The sequence below is a fragment of the Cynocephalus volans genome, chromosome 9, assembly GCF_027409185.1.
Source record: "Cynocephalus volans isolate mCynVol1 chromosome 9, mCynVol1.pri, whole genome shotgun sequence".
NCBI lineage: Eukaryota > Metazoa > Chordata > Mammalia > Dermoptera > Cynocephalidae > Cynocephalus > Cynocephalus volans.
Window position 1 is genome coordinate 107,528,606 of NC_084468.1, and position 19,289 is coordinate 107,547,894.

A 19,289-nucleotide genomic window follows, 5' to 3' on the forward strand; every position below is an offset into this window, starting at 1 on the left:
TTTGCAAAGACCCTTTCCCAGCAAAAATCTCAAGAAATGTCTGGTTAAGGGTGTTGCTTAAATGTCCTTTTTTACAGGTTACCTGTTGTCAGTAAATGTTTTGCTTTTTAGAGAAGTTGAGAAAGCAAGCACATTTACAATAGTCACCAAAAAAAAACCAAAACAAAACAAAAAAACAACCTAGGAATAAATTTAATCAAGGAGATGAAAGATCTCTACAACAAGAACTATAAATTACTGCTGAGAGAAATTAAAGAGGAAAAAAAAGATAGAGAAACATTTTGTGCTATTGGATTAGAAGAATTAACATTGTGAAAATGTCCATACTACTCAAAGTGATCTACAGGTTCAATACAATCCCCATCAAAATAGCAATGACATTCTTCACAGAAATAGAAAAAAAATCCTAACATTCATATGGAAAAACAAAAGACCCCAATTAGCCAAAGCAATCCTGAGTAAAATAATAATAATAATAATAAAGCCAGAGGCATAATACTCCCTGACTTCAAATTATACTACAAAGCAATAGTAACCAAAACAGCATGGTACTGGCATAAAACAGACACTTGGACAAATGGAACTAAATAAAGAACCCTGAAATCAACCCACGTATTTAACAGTCAACGATCTTTGGACAAAAGCACCAAGAACATACCATGGGGAAAAGACAACCTCTTCAATAAATGGTGCTGGGAAAACTGGACATCCATATGTAGAAGAATGAAACTAAACCCATACTTCTTGCCATATACCAAAATTAACTCAAAATGGATTAAAGACATATGTAAGACCTGAAACTATAAAACTCCTAAAAGAAAACAGGGAAAGCACTTCAGGAAGTAGGACTGGGCAGAGACATTATGAAGAAGACCCCAAAAGCACAGGAAACAAAAGAAAAAATAAATAAATGGGATTATATCAAACTAAAAAGCTTCTGCACAGCAAAGGGAACAATTAAGAGTGAAAAGGCAACCTACAGAGTGGGAAGAAATATTTGCAAACTATGTATCTAACAAGGGATTAATACCCAGAATGTACAAGGAACTCAAACAACTTAACAGTAAAAAAGCAAGTAACATGATTACAAAATGGGAAAGGAGCTAAACAGGCATTTCTTAAAGGAAAATATACAAATGGCCAACAGACACATGAAAAAATGTTCAACATCACTGAGCATCAGGGAAAGCAAATCAAAACTACATTGAGATACCATCTCACCCCAGTTGGACTGGCTATTATCAAAAAGTTGGAGAACAAGCAATGCTGGCAAGGATGAGGGGCAAGGGACTGTAAATTAGTGCAGCCATTATGGAAAACAGTATGGAGGTTTCTCAGACAACTACAGATAGAACTGCCATGTGATCCAGCAATCCCACTGCTGGATATATACCCAAAGGAATGGAAATTATCGTGTTGAAGGGACACCTGCACACCCATGTTTATCACAGCTCTATTTACAATAGCCTGGAATAGCTATGGAATCAACCATAATAATACCATAAAAAATAATGAAATTCTGCATTCACAGCAACATGGATGATCTCAGGGAAAATTATGTTAAGTGAAATAAGCCAGTCACAGAAAGAGAAATACTACATGTCCTCACTCACAAGTAGGAACTAAAAAAGTAAACAAATAAAAAAGGAAAGAAATAAGGATACAATAACCACAATAATATGTTTAACTTCAAAAGGAGAGAACAGAACTGAGGCTACCAGAGGTTGGGGGCAGGGAGGGGGTTGGTTAGCAAGAAATTGGTAAAGAGCTACAAAAAATGGTTACTGTGTAATGCTGAATATGCTAATTATCCTGACTTGAGCATCACATATTGCAAACATGTATTGCTGTTCAATGCTGTGCCCCACAGATACATACGATCAATTATGTTTCCATTAAAAAAATAAAATAAAATTTTGCTTTTTCTTTCAGATTCAGTAACCAACTCCTTTAATATAAATTACTGGTGCAAATATGTAATAGATGTTGTTGACCTGCTACTCCAGTCCTTGCTGACAGAACTTTGATTTGATTTCACACCTCCCCAACATGACTTGAATAGACTTTGATTAATGTAAGCTTATTGTGATAATTTCATTTCCCTTGTCAATGATTGGTTTGGGAAAGGGTGTGTGACCCAGTTCCAGCCAGTTAAACAAGAGGGGAGTCTGCTGGGGAAATTCTAGTAACGGCTTGATTTTTTTTTTTTTTTTAGGGGCAGTGAAGGGGCCCATGAAGGGGAGAATTAGGAGGGGCAGTGATAGGAGCAGAGATGAGGGACAGTGATGGAGGCAAGAATGTCGGAAGATGATAGGACTTCATAAAGGGTTTCAATGATAAGGCAGGAAGGGATAAGTGGGGTCTACTCCCCATGCTAGTCTCTATGAAATGGGCACAGGCATGGGGATCAGTAATGCGAGGCCACAACAGCGACCACAGTAAAGAACTATGATGGGGCAGAAGTGGGGAATGACCCTGGGGGGGTGAGCTGGTCTGCCTGCCTGCCCTGCCCCACTGGTGTGCAACCCCCACCTCCACCCCCACCCCAGTGAGTATCTGGCTCTGTTCTGACATGCAAAGGGTACAGGATTGGCTGTAGGGATGATTACCCTGAATCTGTGGTTGTTTGGTCATCCACCAAATGGCTGGGTTCAGAACTTTGAAAACTACCTAGCCCTCAGTGAACTGCTTGATGTCTGAGTATCGCTGGTCACAGACGAGGTCACTGACCCTGTGGTCAGGGGCAGGAGTGATCCCAGGATAGAGGCCTGAGCAGTTGTGGGCAAAGTATTGATACATGTGCCAGGAGCAGCCATAGACCACTGAACAGAGCGGCTGGGTGGAATGTTTCATCATCAAAGGACTGCCTATCTAACTTTATAGCTGGAACTTTACCAGCTTTGCCGTTCCAGGCCCTAGTCATGCTTTAGGAGATGGGGGCGCAAGCCGTGTTTTCTTCTTGGGAGGAAGATCCTTTGCCTCTTCAGCCCTTTTCCTCTTCTGCCCCACAGTCTCAGGGCAGCTTTTGTGGCCTTTCCTTGCAGTCCTCGCCTGAACTGACCCCTTTGGCCTGCCCCTGCCCTTGGCTTTGGCTAGGTTCAAGTCACCTTGGCTTTGGCCTTGACCTACAGTGCCTTGGCCTTAGCCTTTGCCCTAGCTGCCTTGGCTTTGGCCTTGGCCCGTGCTGCCTTGGTTCTGGCCTTGACCCGTGCTGCCATGGTCCTGGCCTTGACCCATGCTGCCTTGGCTTTGGTCCAGGCCTCATCAGCCTTGTCCTGTTTTCGAGCTGTCTTGGCCTGGGCTGTTTTGGTGCCCAGGGCACAGCCCCCTTTCACTTGCAGGCCACTGAGTGACCCAGTGCCTTTGTAGATCTTGCTCTGGGGCCCAGTGCCTCGTCCAGCCCCAGGGCCTTTATGAGTCAGACACTTGGGGCCCTGGCTTGTGGTTTTCCTAGGAGCTTTGGGCTGGGGGTTCCCTGAAGCTTTCCACAGTTTCAGAGGGGGTCTGCAAGTGAGAACTGCAGTGACTGTGCCTTGTGCTTGGCACCCAAGGAGTGCATGGTAGTCTTGAGTGGAACCAGGGCCTCCCTGATTTAAGGGAGGGTCTCCCTGACTAAAATGGAGACAACTTACCTTATTTTGTTTGACATTGTTAAATTTGGACATGAAACAAGGAACAGCTATTGCTGTTTTGTAGCAGTGAGGAATATACTACCTCAAGAACAAGCCAACACAGTAACGATGATGGACAGATGAGAAGAACTTGAGTCTTTGATGATACTGTTGAATCACTGAATTAACCAACCTTGAAGTCACCCTCTCTCTGGATTCTTTCTATACAGAAGAATATATTTCTCTTATTGTGTAGACTAGTTAAGTAGGGGCTTTTGTTTCTTGCAACAGAAAATATGCTGAATAACACAATGTAAATGAGTTGGAGGGTAATGTTGGGGAAACATAAATTAAAGACAAAATGTTCTGCCAACCAAGAAAAATTCTCCACAAAAGTAGAAGAGAAAGAAAAGTTTTTTACTGAACAAGCATTAAATCAGAATGTGATGTGTATCAGAGGCAATCCACTAGGAGATTGCAAAAACAGAAATAAATCTCACCCTTTCATATAGATACAACCCATTACATACATGCTGTCAAGATAAATGATAACTAGTCCTCAAGTCAAAGGACTGAGACAACACCAGTCGTCACATTTAATTCATCTTAAATTCACCTGGTATTTGGGGTGACCATGTGTGCTAACTAACTAGCTTTATACAAAGGAAAAGCAAACTTCTTATATCTTTATGACAGGAGATAGTTTGCAATTTGGATCAAGGCATCAGCTGAGTTAGGCTCTATTTTCTCACAGAGCCTAGGAGATAGGAGCTCTATCTTTTCATCATTCTGGATGATTGCATTTCAAAGAAATATTCCTGGGCTGTAAAACTGGTAAGAGGCTTATTTAGCTTTTAAAAAAATGTATAAACTTCTCAAAGAGAATAAGGGGGGAAAAATTCACAATTACAGGTTTTTTTTAAGTAAATGCTCTAGGAAAAGGGATTCTTTTTATTTGTATTGACCCTTACAACAAACATCGTGTTTAATTTTATGTTCATATTCTTGTGGTTTTTTCATCCTTTTAAGCTTTGAAGTTAATGCAATGGTTAGATTCAAATAGAATAATATTAATTCTTCCCTTTATGCTTCTAGTTCCTGTAAGATCACTTGGTAAATCAGTTTGATGGCCCTAATCTAAGGTTCTTGTAATGAATTGCCTTGAACATTGATGCCTTGTGGTTAAGAAAATGCTGTGAAAAGTGATTAACTTACATTAATATTTCCACCCATTTATTTTATGAAGTGCTCCATGAAAAATACAGTTTCATGGTTGTGGCGGAGACTGCTTGTGGTCTTCCTCTCTCCCATGAAAATAGAATTTTTAACCAGGCATGTGGCCACAGATTTTTTCAGATAGGTGCGGTCATGGGACTAAGTACTGATCAATAGTATGTAAGCAAAAGTCATTTTGCAACTTTTAAGAAGTGTCACTGAAGAGAGAAGGGATTCTCTTCTTTCCATTTCCTCCCTCCTGTTGGATGGAATGAATGTGGATGTATAGGCTGGAGCTGGAGCAGCCATTAGGAACCATGAGGTTCCTTAACAATGGAAGCCTGACTCCACGATACCCTAAAGAAGCAAAGAACCTCTGGACTATCTATCTCTGGACTTATACGTAAGAAAGAAATAAACGTTTATCCAGTTTAAGACATTAAGACACTTGATAACCAAAAAATCTACTCTAAACAGGCCAGCCTAATTATACTGCCTTGGGGGATCTGGGATAAGTCAGTAGTAAAACCCACCTGTCCTAGAAAACATCATCGTAGGACCATTTTTACCTAGAAGCAGACTTAATGGAACCAGAAAGCCACAAAATAACCTAGAATGCTTCTTGTAACCCTTACATAACCCAGTAACAACCCCAAATCTGTAAGTCATGTATAACCAAAAGAAAACCTGATAAAGTAATTAGGAAGGGCTGTCCTTCTCTCTCTTTCCTTTGACCTTTTCCCCTGTTTGTGATTATACAATGCTGAGCTCTGCTGGCCTACTTTAGAGTGCATTTCTCAGGGCGATCTGACTATGCGTCTCCCCAATTGCAATCATTACATTAGCTCAGTAAATCCTTGCCGTATATATTTGGCCTCGGTTTTTAGGTCAACACACTGATATTTTAGATTTTTCCTGTCTCTTCTAATTGAATGTAATCTTAACTGATACAATAGTCAAATATATTGGGGAAGTTCTGCATATCTTATCTCCTGCACTACTAGGGGATATTGGCATATAAAGACTATAAAAAGATACGCAGTAAAATAATCTTTTTGATTTTGTTTAATTTTCTATTCCCCCCAGTGTTTTCATTTTTATTAATACACTACAAGGAGAGTTGATGTTGTTGGGGAGGAAGCTTGATTTGTCCTCAACCCTCATAAATCCATAGTTGGGACAGACTCCTGTAACAAAATACATATTAAGCAGGGGAAAACACGCAAGCTTATTAACACATGCAGTGCATATTACATGGAAGATATATCAGTGAAAGGTAACTCAAAGCAGCGGCTTAGAATTTTGGTTTATGTAGCATCTTCACCAAAGAACAAAAAATTTGTAGAGAAACGACAGGGCAAAGGAAAGCAACTTTGAGCTCCCAAAGGTGGGAAACTATGAGAAGGCCAATATATGGGCAGAAACTAATGGAATAAAGTTTGTTTGCAGATTCCTCTTGTGCCATCTCCAAGCTAAGAGTTGTCTCCAGTAATGGAGAACTTACATACTGTCCTTAGATGGAAAAGCAGAAGATAGGGAGAGCTTTTCCTCCATTTGCTGCTTCTCAATTGCCTTTAGCTCAAAAATAATTTTTATGTCAAAGAGCCTATTTTAGGGTGACATATTCTGGTTTCTTTCAATGTCCATCTGATATATGACGGAGAGCCCTGCGACAAATATAGCACAATTTCTGTAGCTATACAACTCTGCTAGTGCTATACACTGAATGTTTGTGTTCCTCCCAAAACTGAAATGTTAAATCCTAAAGCCCATTTGGAGATGGGGCCTTTTGGAGGTGGATAAGTCACGAGTCCGAGTCCTCCTGAATGGGATTAGTGCCCTCATAAAATATGCCCCAGAGAGCTCCCTTACCCCTTCTTCCATGTGAGGAGGATACAGCAAGGAAATAGCCGTCCACGAACCAGGAAGCGGCCCTCACCAGATGGAGAATCTTAATGTTCGACTTCCCTGCCTCCATAACTGTGTCACCCAGAAATTTCTGTTTAGGAATCACCCAGTTTATGGTATGTTGTTGCAGCAGCCCAAACAGAATGGAATAAGACAGCTAATTTTGCTGCCATCTGTATAACTAGGATCTCCAGAAGCCTGAGCTGCACTCTGTTGAATATTTAACTAATTTGTCAGCGTTGTCTTTCAAATCCACATTATACTACCTGGACTGTATCTATGAGGAAAGGATGGTCGGGGGAAGGGGATTCTTCCATAGCCTGAGTTATGATGTTGCCTAAGTGACAAAGTCATCTACAGACATTTTAGGGCATGCATTTACTGAATTCTGCTAATGCTGATGACAAGAGCGTGTACTGGAAAGTATTCATTTATTTTCTATAACAAGCACTATCTAAGCTCTGTTCTTGGGTCAAATTTGGTTCATTCAAGAGGAATCTTTGGAAGACTTTATCATGAGCTACAGTTATAAGTCAATCATGTAACATGTTATGTAAGGCATAACCAAATTATAGTGTTGAGACTTAACCTTAATTTTTGAATAAATGTAGCTTTAGCTATACCAACAACATGTTCTATTTGTGCGATTTCAACATCTGGTGTTACTGAAAAGTATCTTCAATAGTTACATAAGCTCATCAATACATAAGAAATACATATGTGTGTGTGCATGTGTGTGTGTGAGTGTGTCATAATATGTTGCTATTAAACAAATGTGTAGGCTCCTAGAGGGCCATATCTTATTTTTCTTTTCAGCCTCCTCAGTGACAAGCACGAGGTACATATAGAAATTCAGATTATTGTTAAATGGGATGTAATGGAATCAGCTGGGTTACCTTAACAAGCACGAAAGCAGTTTTGCAGAAACTATATTTGAATGCTTTTCTTTAACCATGCCTTTTTGTGTGCTTCTCATGAAATGGTTAAGCTTTTGCTTTTTTGTTTTGTTTTCCTATGGAATCTATTTTGGTTTCCCAATATTTGAAGTAGTCATGATACACAAACTCAGACTTAAGAGGCAAGAAACATTTTGAATTATGTTCAGGTCCAAGTCTTCTGTAATCTAATTAATTTAGTTACTAAACACTGATGTTTTTATAAGCCTTTAAGACCGGAGGCACATTCATTGTGCTCTAGAGCTCAAGTCTAGTAGGCCCCAAATGCCCTGGACTGGCCCTGCATCCTGCACACAGTTTGCCTCATTGCATTTTACTGAAAAGATAACATTATTTTCTGTCATGATAAAGGTTGTTTGGGCTTGTACAGGATGGCTGAAGCCTGTGCATCTCGTCTCTTAGAACTAGTCTTGTAAGTTTAAGTTCTGAGTCACAAACCAAGAAAAGAAATAATCTCAGAGAATAACAATTTGTCTTTGTTAATTAGAAAATGAATAGTTCCTCACTGGGGAAGGACACTGATGTTAATTTTTCCTGCTGCAGTAGGGGGTGCTTGGAGCATTTCTGCAGCTCTCATTAAAAATAACATCAAAGGTAGGGCCTCTACTGTGCTTGGAGAACCAGATGGTAATACTCTTGGTAGTTCCTGCAAATGGAATACAAGATAATTCTGCCAAAATTACACACCCCTTTGAAGTTATAACACTAGAGATATAGGTTATAGTTTTCTATGGGTCATTCCTTATTAAAATTTGAACTATGTCAGAGCTGTAGGGATTTCTCTTCTTGCCTCACTTAATTTATGTCTTAATGATTTTCAATAGTCTCAAGGTATTATATGTCTCTACAAATGATTTTCAAAAATGAGTGTGCTTGAGGCTTTCATTATTGACTCATTTAGTAGGAATAGGCTTTTTCTTTCCCGTAACTGATATTGGGACATGCTTATCCCTGACTCTATCTCCTTTCTTTTCCTACAACCATCTAGGAACAGAAAAGAGCAAGCTCTTCCTTTCCACCTTTGTATCTGGATCTCTCTAATATAACACTCTGTAGTCTATTTGGCCAAGTCTGTCCCTTGATATACTAAATGGGGAACTAAGACAGTGGCTGTGAGGATGGAGGGGAGATAAGGGTTAGAGATATTTACTAGGTAGACCAAAAGAACTTGGATGTAAGCAGTAAAAAAAAAAAAAAGATGTTATGTTAAAAGTGGCCGCATGTACATCTGAATCATTTGGAGGCTTGTTGAAGATGAAGGTACTGAACACAGCCTAGATTATCCAATGAAAATCTCCGGAGGTAGAGTAAGGGAATGTGTATTTTAAACAAGCACTCCAGGAGACTGTTATGTATAATAGAATTTAAGAACCTCTTCGCTGAGGGCTGGTTCTGCCTTGCTCTTTTTGATTAACTTCTCCATTATGGAGCCTATCCATCTGATTCCAGACCTTCCTAATCAGGACAATTGGCCTTAATTTCCATATAATTATCTCCTAAGTTCCCTGACCATTTGCCCATTCCTCACTCCTCCCACCCCTACCCCCTAACCAGGCTATCTCTTATTCAACTCTCAGGCATCTCAGATTTATGAAATGTGACCTTTGGCAGTTAGATAGAGGAGTTGGGCAGAAAGAAGGAGGGAGAGGAGTGATCTGCCTTTAATTCTGGTGACGTTCATGACATGCTAAGGAACCTTCACCTCTCGGTGGCACCAGGGCCTATGAGCACAGTTGTGCAGTTATGGCTCTTCCTGCCAAGAGGGTGAGAAGGGCTGGAAGCTAAAGTCTAGCCCATACTTCCCTCATCAAACCTCGTGCTCTAGAGGAAGGAGCACCTGTTTCTTATACAAAAGTGTCACGTGGTTGCCACATCTTTAAGCCAAGGGGGCATGTCCCCATCCACACCCTGAGCCTCCACTCAGGCCAGGAGTACTTTTTTTAGAATTCTATATTATTGGTGATTAAAGTACTTTAAGGGTGTATAGTTTGCTAGGACTGCCACAACAAAGTATCTCAGACTGAGAAGCTTAAACAACAGAAATATATTTTCTCCCAGTTCTGGAAGCTAGAAGCCTGAGAAGAAGGTGTCAGCTGGATTGATTCCTTCTGAGGCCTCTCTCCTTGGCTTATAGGTGGTTGTCTTCTCACTGTATCTTCACGTTTGCCCTTTTGTATGTGACTGTTTACAAATTTCTTCCTCTTATAACGACACCCATTGTATTGGATCAGGGTCCACCCTAATGACCTCATTAGTAAATTAGTTCTTTAAAGACTTTATCTCCAAATACAGTCACATTCTGAAGTACTGTGGATTAGAACTTCAACATATAAAGTTTGAAGGGACTCTACTCAGCCCATACCAAACGGCAATCTTCTTAGTGTATCCTGGAGGTAAACAGATATTTATAAATCTATTTTACAGGTAGAGAAAATGGGGCCCAAAGACAAAGCGTGAATTGTCTGTGGCCTGATAGGAGCAGAGGCTTCGAAGTCTGACCAGCATGGGTTTGAATTCTATCACTTCCAGCTGCAGGCAAACCACTTATTCCAACCAAGCTTCAATTTCCTAATATGTAAAATTGGGACTGATAGTATGTATTGCATAATGTGATATGAGGATTAAATAAGAAAATATATGTAAAGCACTAGAAATAGTAAATGCTCAATAGCTGGTTTTATCATCACTGCTAACAGTAAAAAATAGCTTTCATTTATTATTGCAGTTGTTACCGACAGACCAGGCTCGGCTTGCCCTCTCGCATTAAACAAATGACCTGAAAGTCCACAAGTTGGTGCAAGGATGGGAAGGTTTATTCAGATTACTGGTACTCAACTAAATGTCTAACCGAGCAAACAAAGAGAAAAGAGGAGCAGTGGGGTCCAGTTTATCCTAGTCGCAATCAGCGGAGCCAGCCTATTCCACTGCCAGTAATTGATAGAAGCAGTTCTCCCCACTGTTGTCGGCACCAAGAAGAAAAGTATCACCATATTTAAATCAGAGAAACAAAGCATAGCCAGGAGCCCTCCAGGGTGTACCTATACAGTACAGCAGAAGACGGCTCAGAAAACCAGAAACAAAGCGTAACCGGGAGCCTCCAGGGTGCACCTACATAGTAGTGGATACAATCCAACCAAACAGCAGAAGAGGCCTTCAGAAAATGAGAGAAAGGTAAAGAGAATTTTAGTGGCTTCCAGACTTCCAGTCACTGCGGGGCGTGGGAATGAATCCCCACCACTTTCATGCATTCCCCATCAGGGAGGACCTGCTCAAGCAAGGTCTTCACGGTGTAGGACTGGCCTTCCCACCTCTGCTAGTCACCTGTCAGGGCAAGCTGCTGCAGGCCAGAGGGAGAACGCTTCTCACAGGTTGAGAGGAGTTTCAACTGTAGTTGTCCAGCAGTCACTTTAAAGAGGAAGAAAATGGAAAGAAAGGAGAGTAAAAGAGAATAAAGTATTGATGTAGGCCAGGGACTCCAGGAGAGACTTACCAGCAGCAGAGACATGGGAGCAAAATAGTCCCAGTGGCCACTTGCCTCTTACAGCTAGAATCTTCTCTGGTGCCCAAAGCTTTCCAGTTTTCGCCAGGGACTACATTAGGCTCTTGGACTCCAAAGTCATAGAAATGAACAATGTACCCAGCAGTAAATTAAGCAACGCTTTATTAAAAGAGGAGATAGACTTATGCATAAGGGGTGTAGCGACAGTAAAGCTAGCCCCCCGAGGGGAGCTGTTCAGGGTCTTTTATAGGGAAAGGAGTTAAGGGGTGGCAGGCCAGTGTCACTGGAGGTGGTCCGTTCCGTCCTTCCTGGTTGTGTCATGGGTGCATGCTCAGTAGGTCCAGGATGGCAGTGGTATTCATCATTGCTACCCCAGGAGGGTCATTGTAGCAGTCACCTTGATGCTTTGTGCACAGGTGGGAATTCCTAAAGGAGTCTTAAGGTTAATCTGTAACTTTTACAATTATGGCAAACAAGTTTTGGGGAGGGGTTTTGCAACTCAGTAAATATCTGTTCCCCTCTTATCTCAGTCTATTTTGTCAGGGCAGCCCATGGGGTAATCATTTGCCCTGGGGTTCTCATGACTGAGGAGTGGAAAAGTAACAAAGTGTCCTCTGCAGGGAAAATGGAGTCAGTTTGGTTCACAGGCCTAGCCTTACTGTTTCACAATCACATTTTGCAGGTAGTTGTTAAAGGACATTTTTTTAAAAAGGTAAAATTGTAACTCTCATACAAATATAAAATGATCACATGTTGAAGATTTTATTTAACTCATTAATGAGGGAGCCAGTAAGATACAACCAGTTCCAAGGCGCACACATGTACAGACTACAAGGGATGATGAAGTGAATTTGCAAACTTATGGAGAACTGGTCAATATCCTCAGGGCATAACCAATTGCATTCCACATGAAAACATTCCTTTATTTTTCTATGAAAAATCATTTGTGTTACTATAAGTTTTTTAACAACATACTGAATTACAAAATAGTTCAGACCAACGTCTCAGACTCCTGTAGAACCACGCAACTTGGAAGGATGTGCTAGACAGGACACCCAGGGAACATTATTTTTAACATTTAAGTGCCTTCAACAATTTTTCCCCATACAAAGAATGAAATTTCCTCACTATTAAAATGAGAGATTTGGACTAGTGATTTCTGAGACCCCTTCGGTTCCAACATGCTGTCACTCTGATTTCTTGACCATTAGCTATCTGTGTGTATAAAACTCATGGAATCTTTTGTTGGTGTGTCAGAACTATTGTAGTCATTTGTATCAGTTGAATTCTTCTATTGCCAGGAGTACATCCTCATACTCTCTCTGTCTGGAAATAAAATCAAACAAAAACCCTGGCTCCCTTCCAATTATTTTTAGACTGTGTGTGTGTGTGTGTGTGTGTGTGTGTGTGTGTGTGTGTGTGTGTGTGTATGTGTGTGTGTGTGTATGTGTGTGTGCGTGTGCGTGTGCGCGTGCGTGTGCGCACGCACATATAAATGGAAGCAAAACCTGAGCATAAGTATTCTAGGTATATTTGTTTATCCAATGCTACCTACAGAAGACACTGGTAAGTTTTCTTATTAGTAAAATGAGATAAGCCAGTTTGTTTTTTAGTTAAGCCATTAGTTAATATGGCAAGCCAGGAAAATATTGTGTAGGTTTTGTTGGTGGTCAAATTTAGGGAAGCAATGAATCACGATTTTCTTAATTCTTGTAGACTTTTCCCTGTAGGGAAAATAAAGCAAATCTTTTAAAAATTGCTTTGTGACAATGGAGGTGGTCACAGTAATGTTGGCACAGGACAATTCTCTGAGTCGTCTCAGACTTGACCCAGTTATCCCCACTCTCTCACTTACAGTTCTCAAGAATAACTGTAGAATGTGCTGAGAATGCACATCTTAGATGAGGAGGGAGCTGGCCGAAACTGCCTGGGCTCTGTTCCAGTCGTCCCCAGTGTGTTGTGTGATCCTAAGGTATACAACCTGGGGCAGGCTGCCTTTTGCGGTCCCTCAGCGGCTGAGCAAGTGGCGTACATGCAGTTGAGACTCCGTCTGTCCCAGGCAGCCTTCTTGGGCCTTGGAGAATGTTGGGAAAATAGAATAGTTTGGTCAGGGCCCTCACCTCAGGTCCAGTTGGGTGTGGTTCAACATCCTTTGTAAGCAAATTGTGTGTGCGTGTGTGGAGTTAGTGCACATGTGTGCCAGTGTATCTTTTTAGTTTTTATGCTATTCTTGTGTTCAGAGAGAGAGAGACAGAAAGAGTTTTTAGTGAAGCAAGCAGGCAGGCTGGCGTTGGCCTCAGGCATCCGCCCCACGCAGCCATGCTTTCCAACCTATGGCTCCAAGGCCTTTTTGGCCAGTTACCTAGCTCATAGACCTACGTGTGAGGGGTCTGGTGACCCAGCATGGTGTCGTGTGGGGTCTGGTGATCCAGCCTGGCGTATGAAGGGTTTGTGACCCAGTCTGTGAATGGGCTTGAGGGGTCGGAGAGCTCCAGACCCAGATGTAGCTCAGCAATCAGCCCAGTCGGTGCAGGATTACTGGCAGGTAGAAGAACTGGACAACTAGCATGGTCATGTTGCTAGACAACTGGCATCACAAACAAGATTAAGAGCTAGACAATTGGCGCTGTGAGCAGGATTCTAGCCACAGCAGACCGTGACAGAGAACTGGCTCACAATGAATTTCAGGCTTCTGTCTTCCCTTGCTGCCTACCTGTTTCATGTAACTTTTTGTGTGGGGGGTGTTCTGCCTCACTGGGCTCAGACAAATTGGTAACCAGGGCACAGTAAAACTGCTTCACAGTTGAGGTGTCAAAAATTGGTACTGGAGCTAGCAAGGGCCAGTGTTAGGTAATTCAGGAGAATAGGAAGAAACTGAAGCATGATTTTTTAAAAAATCTCATTTCTTCTCTATTTGACTCTAAGCAATAGAGAAGAGGGTCAGAAGCTCTTTAGCTATGTGACTTAATACTTAAATGTTTGTTGAACGAATGATTGAACTACCTCTTCCTTTCCTTAAACATACAGCCCACGTAACCTAAAAAGCTCTCAATCTATAAATTTTTTAGAAAATCTACTATATTTGAAGTTGTGAAAGCATGAGTAATGATTGTGTGTAGCTAATATTTTTTGAGGATAGATGTTCTGCTTTGTAGATTTTATCAGGTAAAACCCAGTTCAGTTTAGAAGTCAGCATCAAAACTTTTTTTATTTAAATTTGTTTATTCTCATTTGAATTATCTCATTTTAACCGAAAGGATATTCTTGATGGTAAGACACAAAAAAACAATCGCATTTCTTTGTTTCAATCTACTTCTTTCATCCTAGTCATTTCTGTAGAAACAGAGACTGAAATGACTGGGCTGCATTATGGAGGATTTCTGGTAATAATACACCTACACAATGTGCTGCAGGAAATAAAGAGTCCATACCTGATACCCAAGGTAACTTATGACTTGATGAGTCATATAAGAATTTAGGACTATTGCTACTGAATATTGAAGATTTACATCCCAAATATATTTTTATTGCACCAGTAACATAACTTATGGACTAAAGGGGACAAAATTTCAAAGGCCTAGATTGTATCTGTGTATACATTTCTATCTAATTACATAGATACATAAACGCACAAAAATGGTTGCAAGTAAGGTGCAGGAGGTAGATATGGAGGACAGCTGAGAAAAGATAATAGTGATTAACATCTCTAATGTGAGAGCCAAATTCATTCATTCATTCATTTTGTCATTGAAATAACCCGGAGAGGTAGGCACTATTGACATCATTTTACAGATGAGAAAAATGAGACTCAGTAGTAAGTACCAGAGCCCAGTTTTGAACCAAGTTAAGCCTGATTCCAAAGCTAATAGGATATATCCTAAGACTTTTTCTGTTGTCCCTGAACTGTGGTTAGGACCCCAAACTGAAGCAAAAACCAGCAAGTACCCCCACATTTTAAAATCAGATGTCTGCCAGAATTTGGAGCCAACCACCTTTTCCTGGAGCTTAGAGTAGCAGAATCACTCCCACTACTGATCCTATGCCTCTCCCACCTCTGCTTCCCCCCCACTGAGAGCACTGAGAGAAAAAGAGGTATAGCTTTTCCTCTCCCCAAAGCTAATGAAAGCAAAAGAAAAAAAAAAAAAAAAACACTAGAATTTCTTCAAAAGATTGGAGTACCTACAAGAAGAGACCGAGATATTTATCCCTGTAATGGGGATTTGCTTCAAGAGTGGACATGTTGCTTAACCCCACATGACCTGAATAGGGGCAAAAAGATTTGGTAAGAGAGTGTATGGTGAGGTACAAGGACCATTCTGCCCTTAATCTGTCAGTTTTTGGTAGAAGACTGATTGCACATGTACCTGCTGACCTGAGAGTTTGCTGGAAGATGAGAATTGGGGCTACAGTCTTAGGCAGTGTCTGCAGTGTATGTGTGCATGTGTGTATTGGGAAAGAGGATACCGCCAGAAAGACACATGCATTACAGGCTAAATGCCACCAACTGGGGGTCACCTCGATGGCCAAACCTGGCAAAGGACAGCCAGTGCCAAAGGGAGCATCACCTGAATAAGCCCTTCATTGGCAAAGGAGGTTGAGGCCTCCTCATCAGCCTGTGTAGACACAGAACAGAAGTGCAGTAATGGCCAACCAGGAAACGGTCTGTGAGTCCACCCTCCTCCCTCCTCCCCGCTGAAATACTGCTAAAGAGGGAAGAGGGGAGGTGGATACAGAGCAGGCCACAGGCCCTTCAGGCAGATCTGACCTGAGCTAGAGAAAGGAGACAACAAACCTTGAATCAAGTTTGAGAACAGGACTGAATCTTAAATGCCAGAATTAGACTGTTCTCATGACCAAACTAGGTAAAAATTTGTAAAAACTAGCTAAGGCATTGTTAAGGAAGTCAGTACTAGAGGAAAAGTTATGTTTGTTGTGGGGAGGGGGTCATTTAGCACAACTGTCAGAAGAGTTATAGAAAATTATAAAACTTTTAAATTTATAACATGCCCCCACCCCCAACAAAAGTTAAGCATTTCCACCAAACCAGTTACCATATCATTCTCTCCTCTATGTAAATCCTGGTTAGGTAGTGAGCCAGAAGCATATCTCTAGCACTTCATGGCCCGTCTTAAGACTTCCCCAGTTTACTGGGGCCCCTCAATGCTGGTGAGAAGGTGCACCTATTTCCCACAGGTACCTGCCTAGGTGTTCCTGACTCTGTTGGGCATCCACCTCCCATTAACCCGACTTGATGGGAAAGTTCCTGGCTGGCTCTATTTGTCACAGCTCTGAGATGGAGAAAGGGCCCCAGCAACCTCTGCAGGACCAGTGGATCAAACTTTTAAAATCCTCTTGGATTCTGGAGGGTCTTGACTCTTTAAATGGTAGGTTCGGACATTCCGCATTTGCAAGTATGTCACTCAAAAGCTTTCCCCATTCCACATACTCTCCAGGTGCACCTGAATCTCCAAGAAGTAGATCTCATTCAAGTTCCTTGGGCCAATGATCATTGTGATACACTGCACCATTGGCTCCAATTCCAAGCCAGCCAGGAAATTTCCCATCAAGTCAGCCCCTTCCTGTATCCATGCCCTTTGCCCTGGACATTGCAATTCTTCCCACTTATGGAGGAGAATATATTTTCACATACCTTGACTTTAGGTTCAACCATGTGACTTGCTTTGAGCAATAGAAGGAAGTGGAAATGACAATGCACCGTGATGATCCTAGGCTTTAAGATGCCCTGAATTTGCCTCTTGCCCCTTGCACAGCTGCTGTCACCGTGAGAAGAGCTTCCCCCAACATTGCTATTCCCTCTGCCCAGGTACCAGAATGAACAACTGGGATACTGACCTGAGCCCAAACCACTGTGAGCGACCAGGCCCACTGGACACACAACCTAAAACGGTGCTGCTCAGATGATTTCAGCCTACTTCAGTCAATCCACAAGCACGTGAGCCATATAAGTAGCTTTTATTATAAGCCACTGAATTTTGGGATGGAGTTTATCAAGCACTGATAGCTAACTGATACAATCATTTCTCTAGTACAGCAAACAAATGTGGCAGAAAAAAGCCAGAAAAAAAATGCTATTATTTCTAGAGTAATTTCCCCTTCTATTGCATTTGCTAGCTTAAGTGATTAAATTAATTCCAGTTTGTTTTTTAATTGAAGCATAATTGATTATACATATTTGTGGGGTACGGAGTTGAATATCAATATCTATGTACAATATGTAATGATCAAATCAGGATAATTACTATATTCATCATTACAAAATGTGATCATTCTGGGCCGGCCCTGTAGCTCACTTGGGAGAGTGCGGCGCTGGTAGCACCGAGGCCGCGGGTTCAGATCCCTGGCTGAGCGTGGTGCAGACCACACTGTGCCGAGGGTTGTGATCCCCTTCCTGGTCAAAAAAAAAAAAAAAAGTGATCATTTTTTGTGACCCTAAACCAATTTCTTGCATTATTTGCTGAAATGAATGTATTTCCTGGCATAGTCTAAGAAGAAAATGTGTCTACACTCTTACTCTGAGAGGACCATCCAGTCATTGCTGACAAAGCACAGTCCTACATATTATCATCATGGAGTGCATGCACAGTTAATTTGAAAAAGCAGCTAACTCACCTTCACGTGCTGCAGTCCAAAACTTCATTTATGAGTCACCTATCTAGAACTCAAAACATCTTTCCCAATAGAAACAATATTATTATGTTCCCAGGCAAATGTAAAAAAAACAAACAAACCACCTAATCCCATAATATAACTGCATGGTATTAATAATGCCACAGCACACAAAGGAGAACGCCTGATCTCCACTGCTCTGGTTTCCTTCTCGCATTATGCCCCTCTCTCTTTCTTGTTTGCTCTTGCTGGAGGAAAAGAAGCACCTGTGTGGTTAAAACCTACCATTAATTCAGTCTCCTTTCCTAAGTGGGTAAGATCACTGTACTAAAAGGCGGTGAGGACCTGCTACTCTCAGGCCTCTGTCCTCCCACACAACTGCTTGGCTGCATGACTGGGAGTCTGCTCCACAGTCTCTCTCTTTCTCTCTCTCCACCCCCACACCCCACCCCGCCTCTCTTTCTCCTCTTCCTAGACATACCTGAGGCTGCAGATTCCATGTTTCGTATTTGCAAAGCAGCAGGAAATCTCACTGTAGTTTCAGGCCTGAGACATGTTCTCCATCACAGTGTACTGAAAATCCTTTGTTCAGACAGTTTTTAAAAAATGCTTGAACAGATTAATAAATCAGTGCTTAATTTTTCTCATTTGGCTAGATGCAACATCAGTCAGAATGCTGAAGGGCCCAGGGATAACTGGCATTTAGAATTGTTAAGACTCTTTCCCCTTCTGTTCATCACTCCTTTGGGAAAATTCTTCCTATGTCCAGCTGAAGAAGACCGAACACATCTTGATTGCAACCTGCTTTCATGTCTTGAGGGTAAGACCCCCATTTCACAGTGACTCATTGTTTGGAAGATTCTGTAGTTTTTTCGTGGAGGAGTAATAGTCATGTTTTGTTAGAAGAGAAGTTGATTTTGGAAAAACTAAGAGAGATAGAAACTATGTGTGTGTTTTATTTCTTTGAAAATTGCATGAAGTGTATTAATTTATTCTCAGTTCAGAGCTCTGAGATTAAATTTTGCCCTAACCTTAGTTTCAACAGATACAAATTTATTCTGATATAAACTTCCAACATCACCTTTCTGACAGAATTTTGATGTTCTTCAATAACATCACTATTTTAACTAACGTTACTGTTTTGGTCAGTTAAAGCTTTACTAATGTCTCATATTTTTAAAAATCAAACTGTTTAGTACAGATGAGTGCTTTCTCTTGTTTATAACTAGAATTTTTAAAAATCTATTCTGAAAAAGATTTCTCTACATAGTCTATTCCTCATATCCTAAAAAAGATCATGTGTGTTATCATTTAACCAGTTTCCTTGCAAATTTTATAGCCAGCAAAACACATTATTGATAACCACATATTCTAGCTATAAAAATTTAATAAAATTTTAAAAACTTTGAGATTTTCCAGCTTTCCCTTAATATAGCTGGTATTTTAAAATGACCTTAAATATATGTATATGAT

The 19,289-nt window shown here is 41.0% G+C and overlaps 1 pseudogene; it reads right to left on the reverse strand.

The window, feature by feature from the left end:
• Positions 1-2,737: 2,737 nt before the first annotated feature.
• On the reverse strand, positions 2,738-16,699 carry LOC134385777 (coiled-coil domain-containing protein 71-like; annotated as a pseudogene).
• Between the last annotated feature and the right edge of the window lie 2,590 nt (positions 16,700-19,289).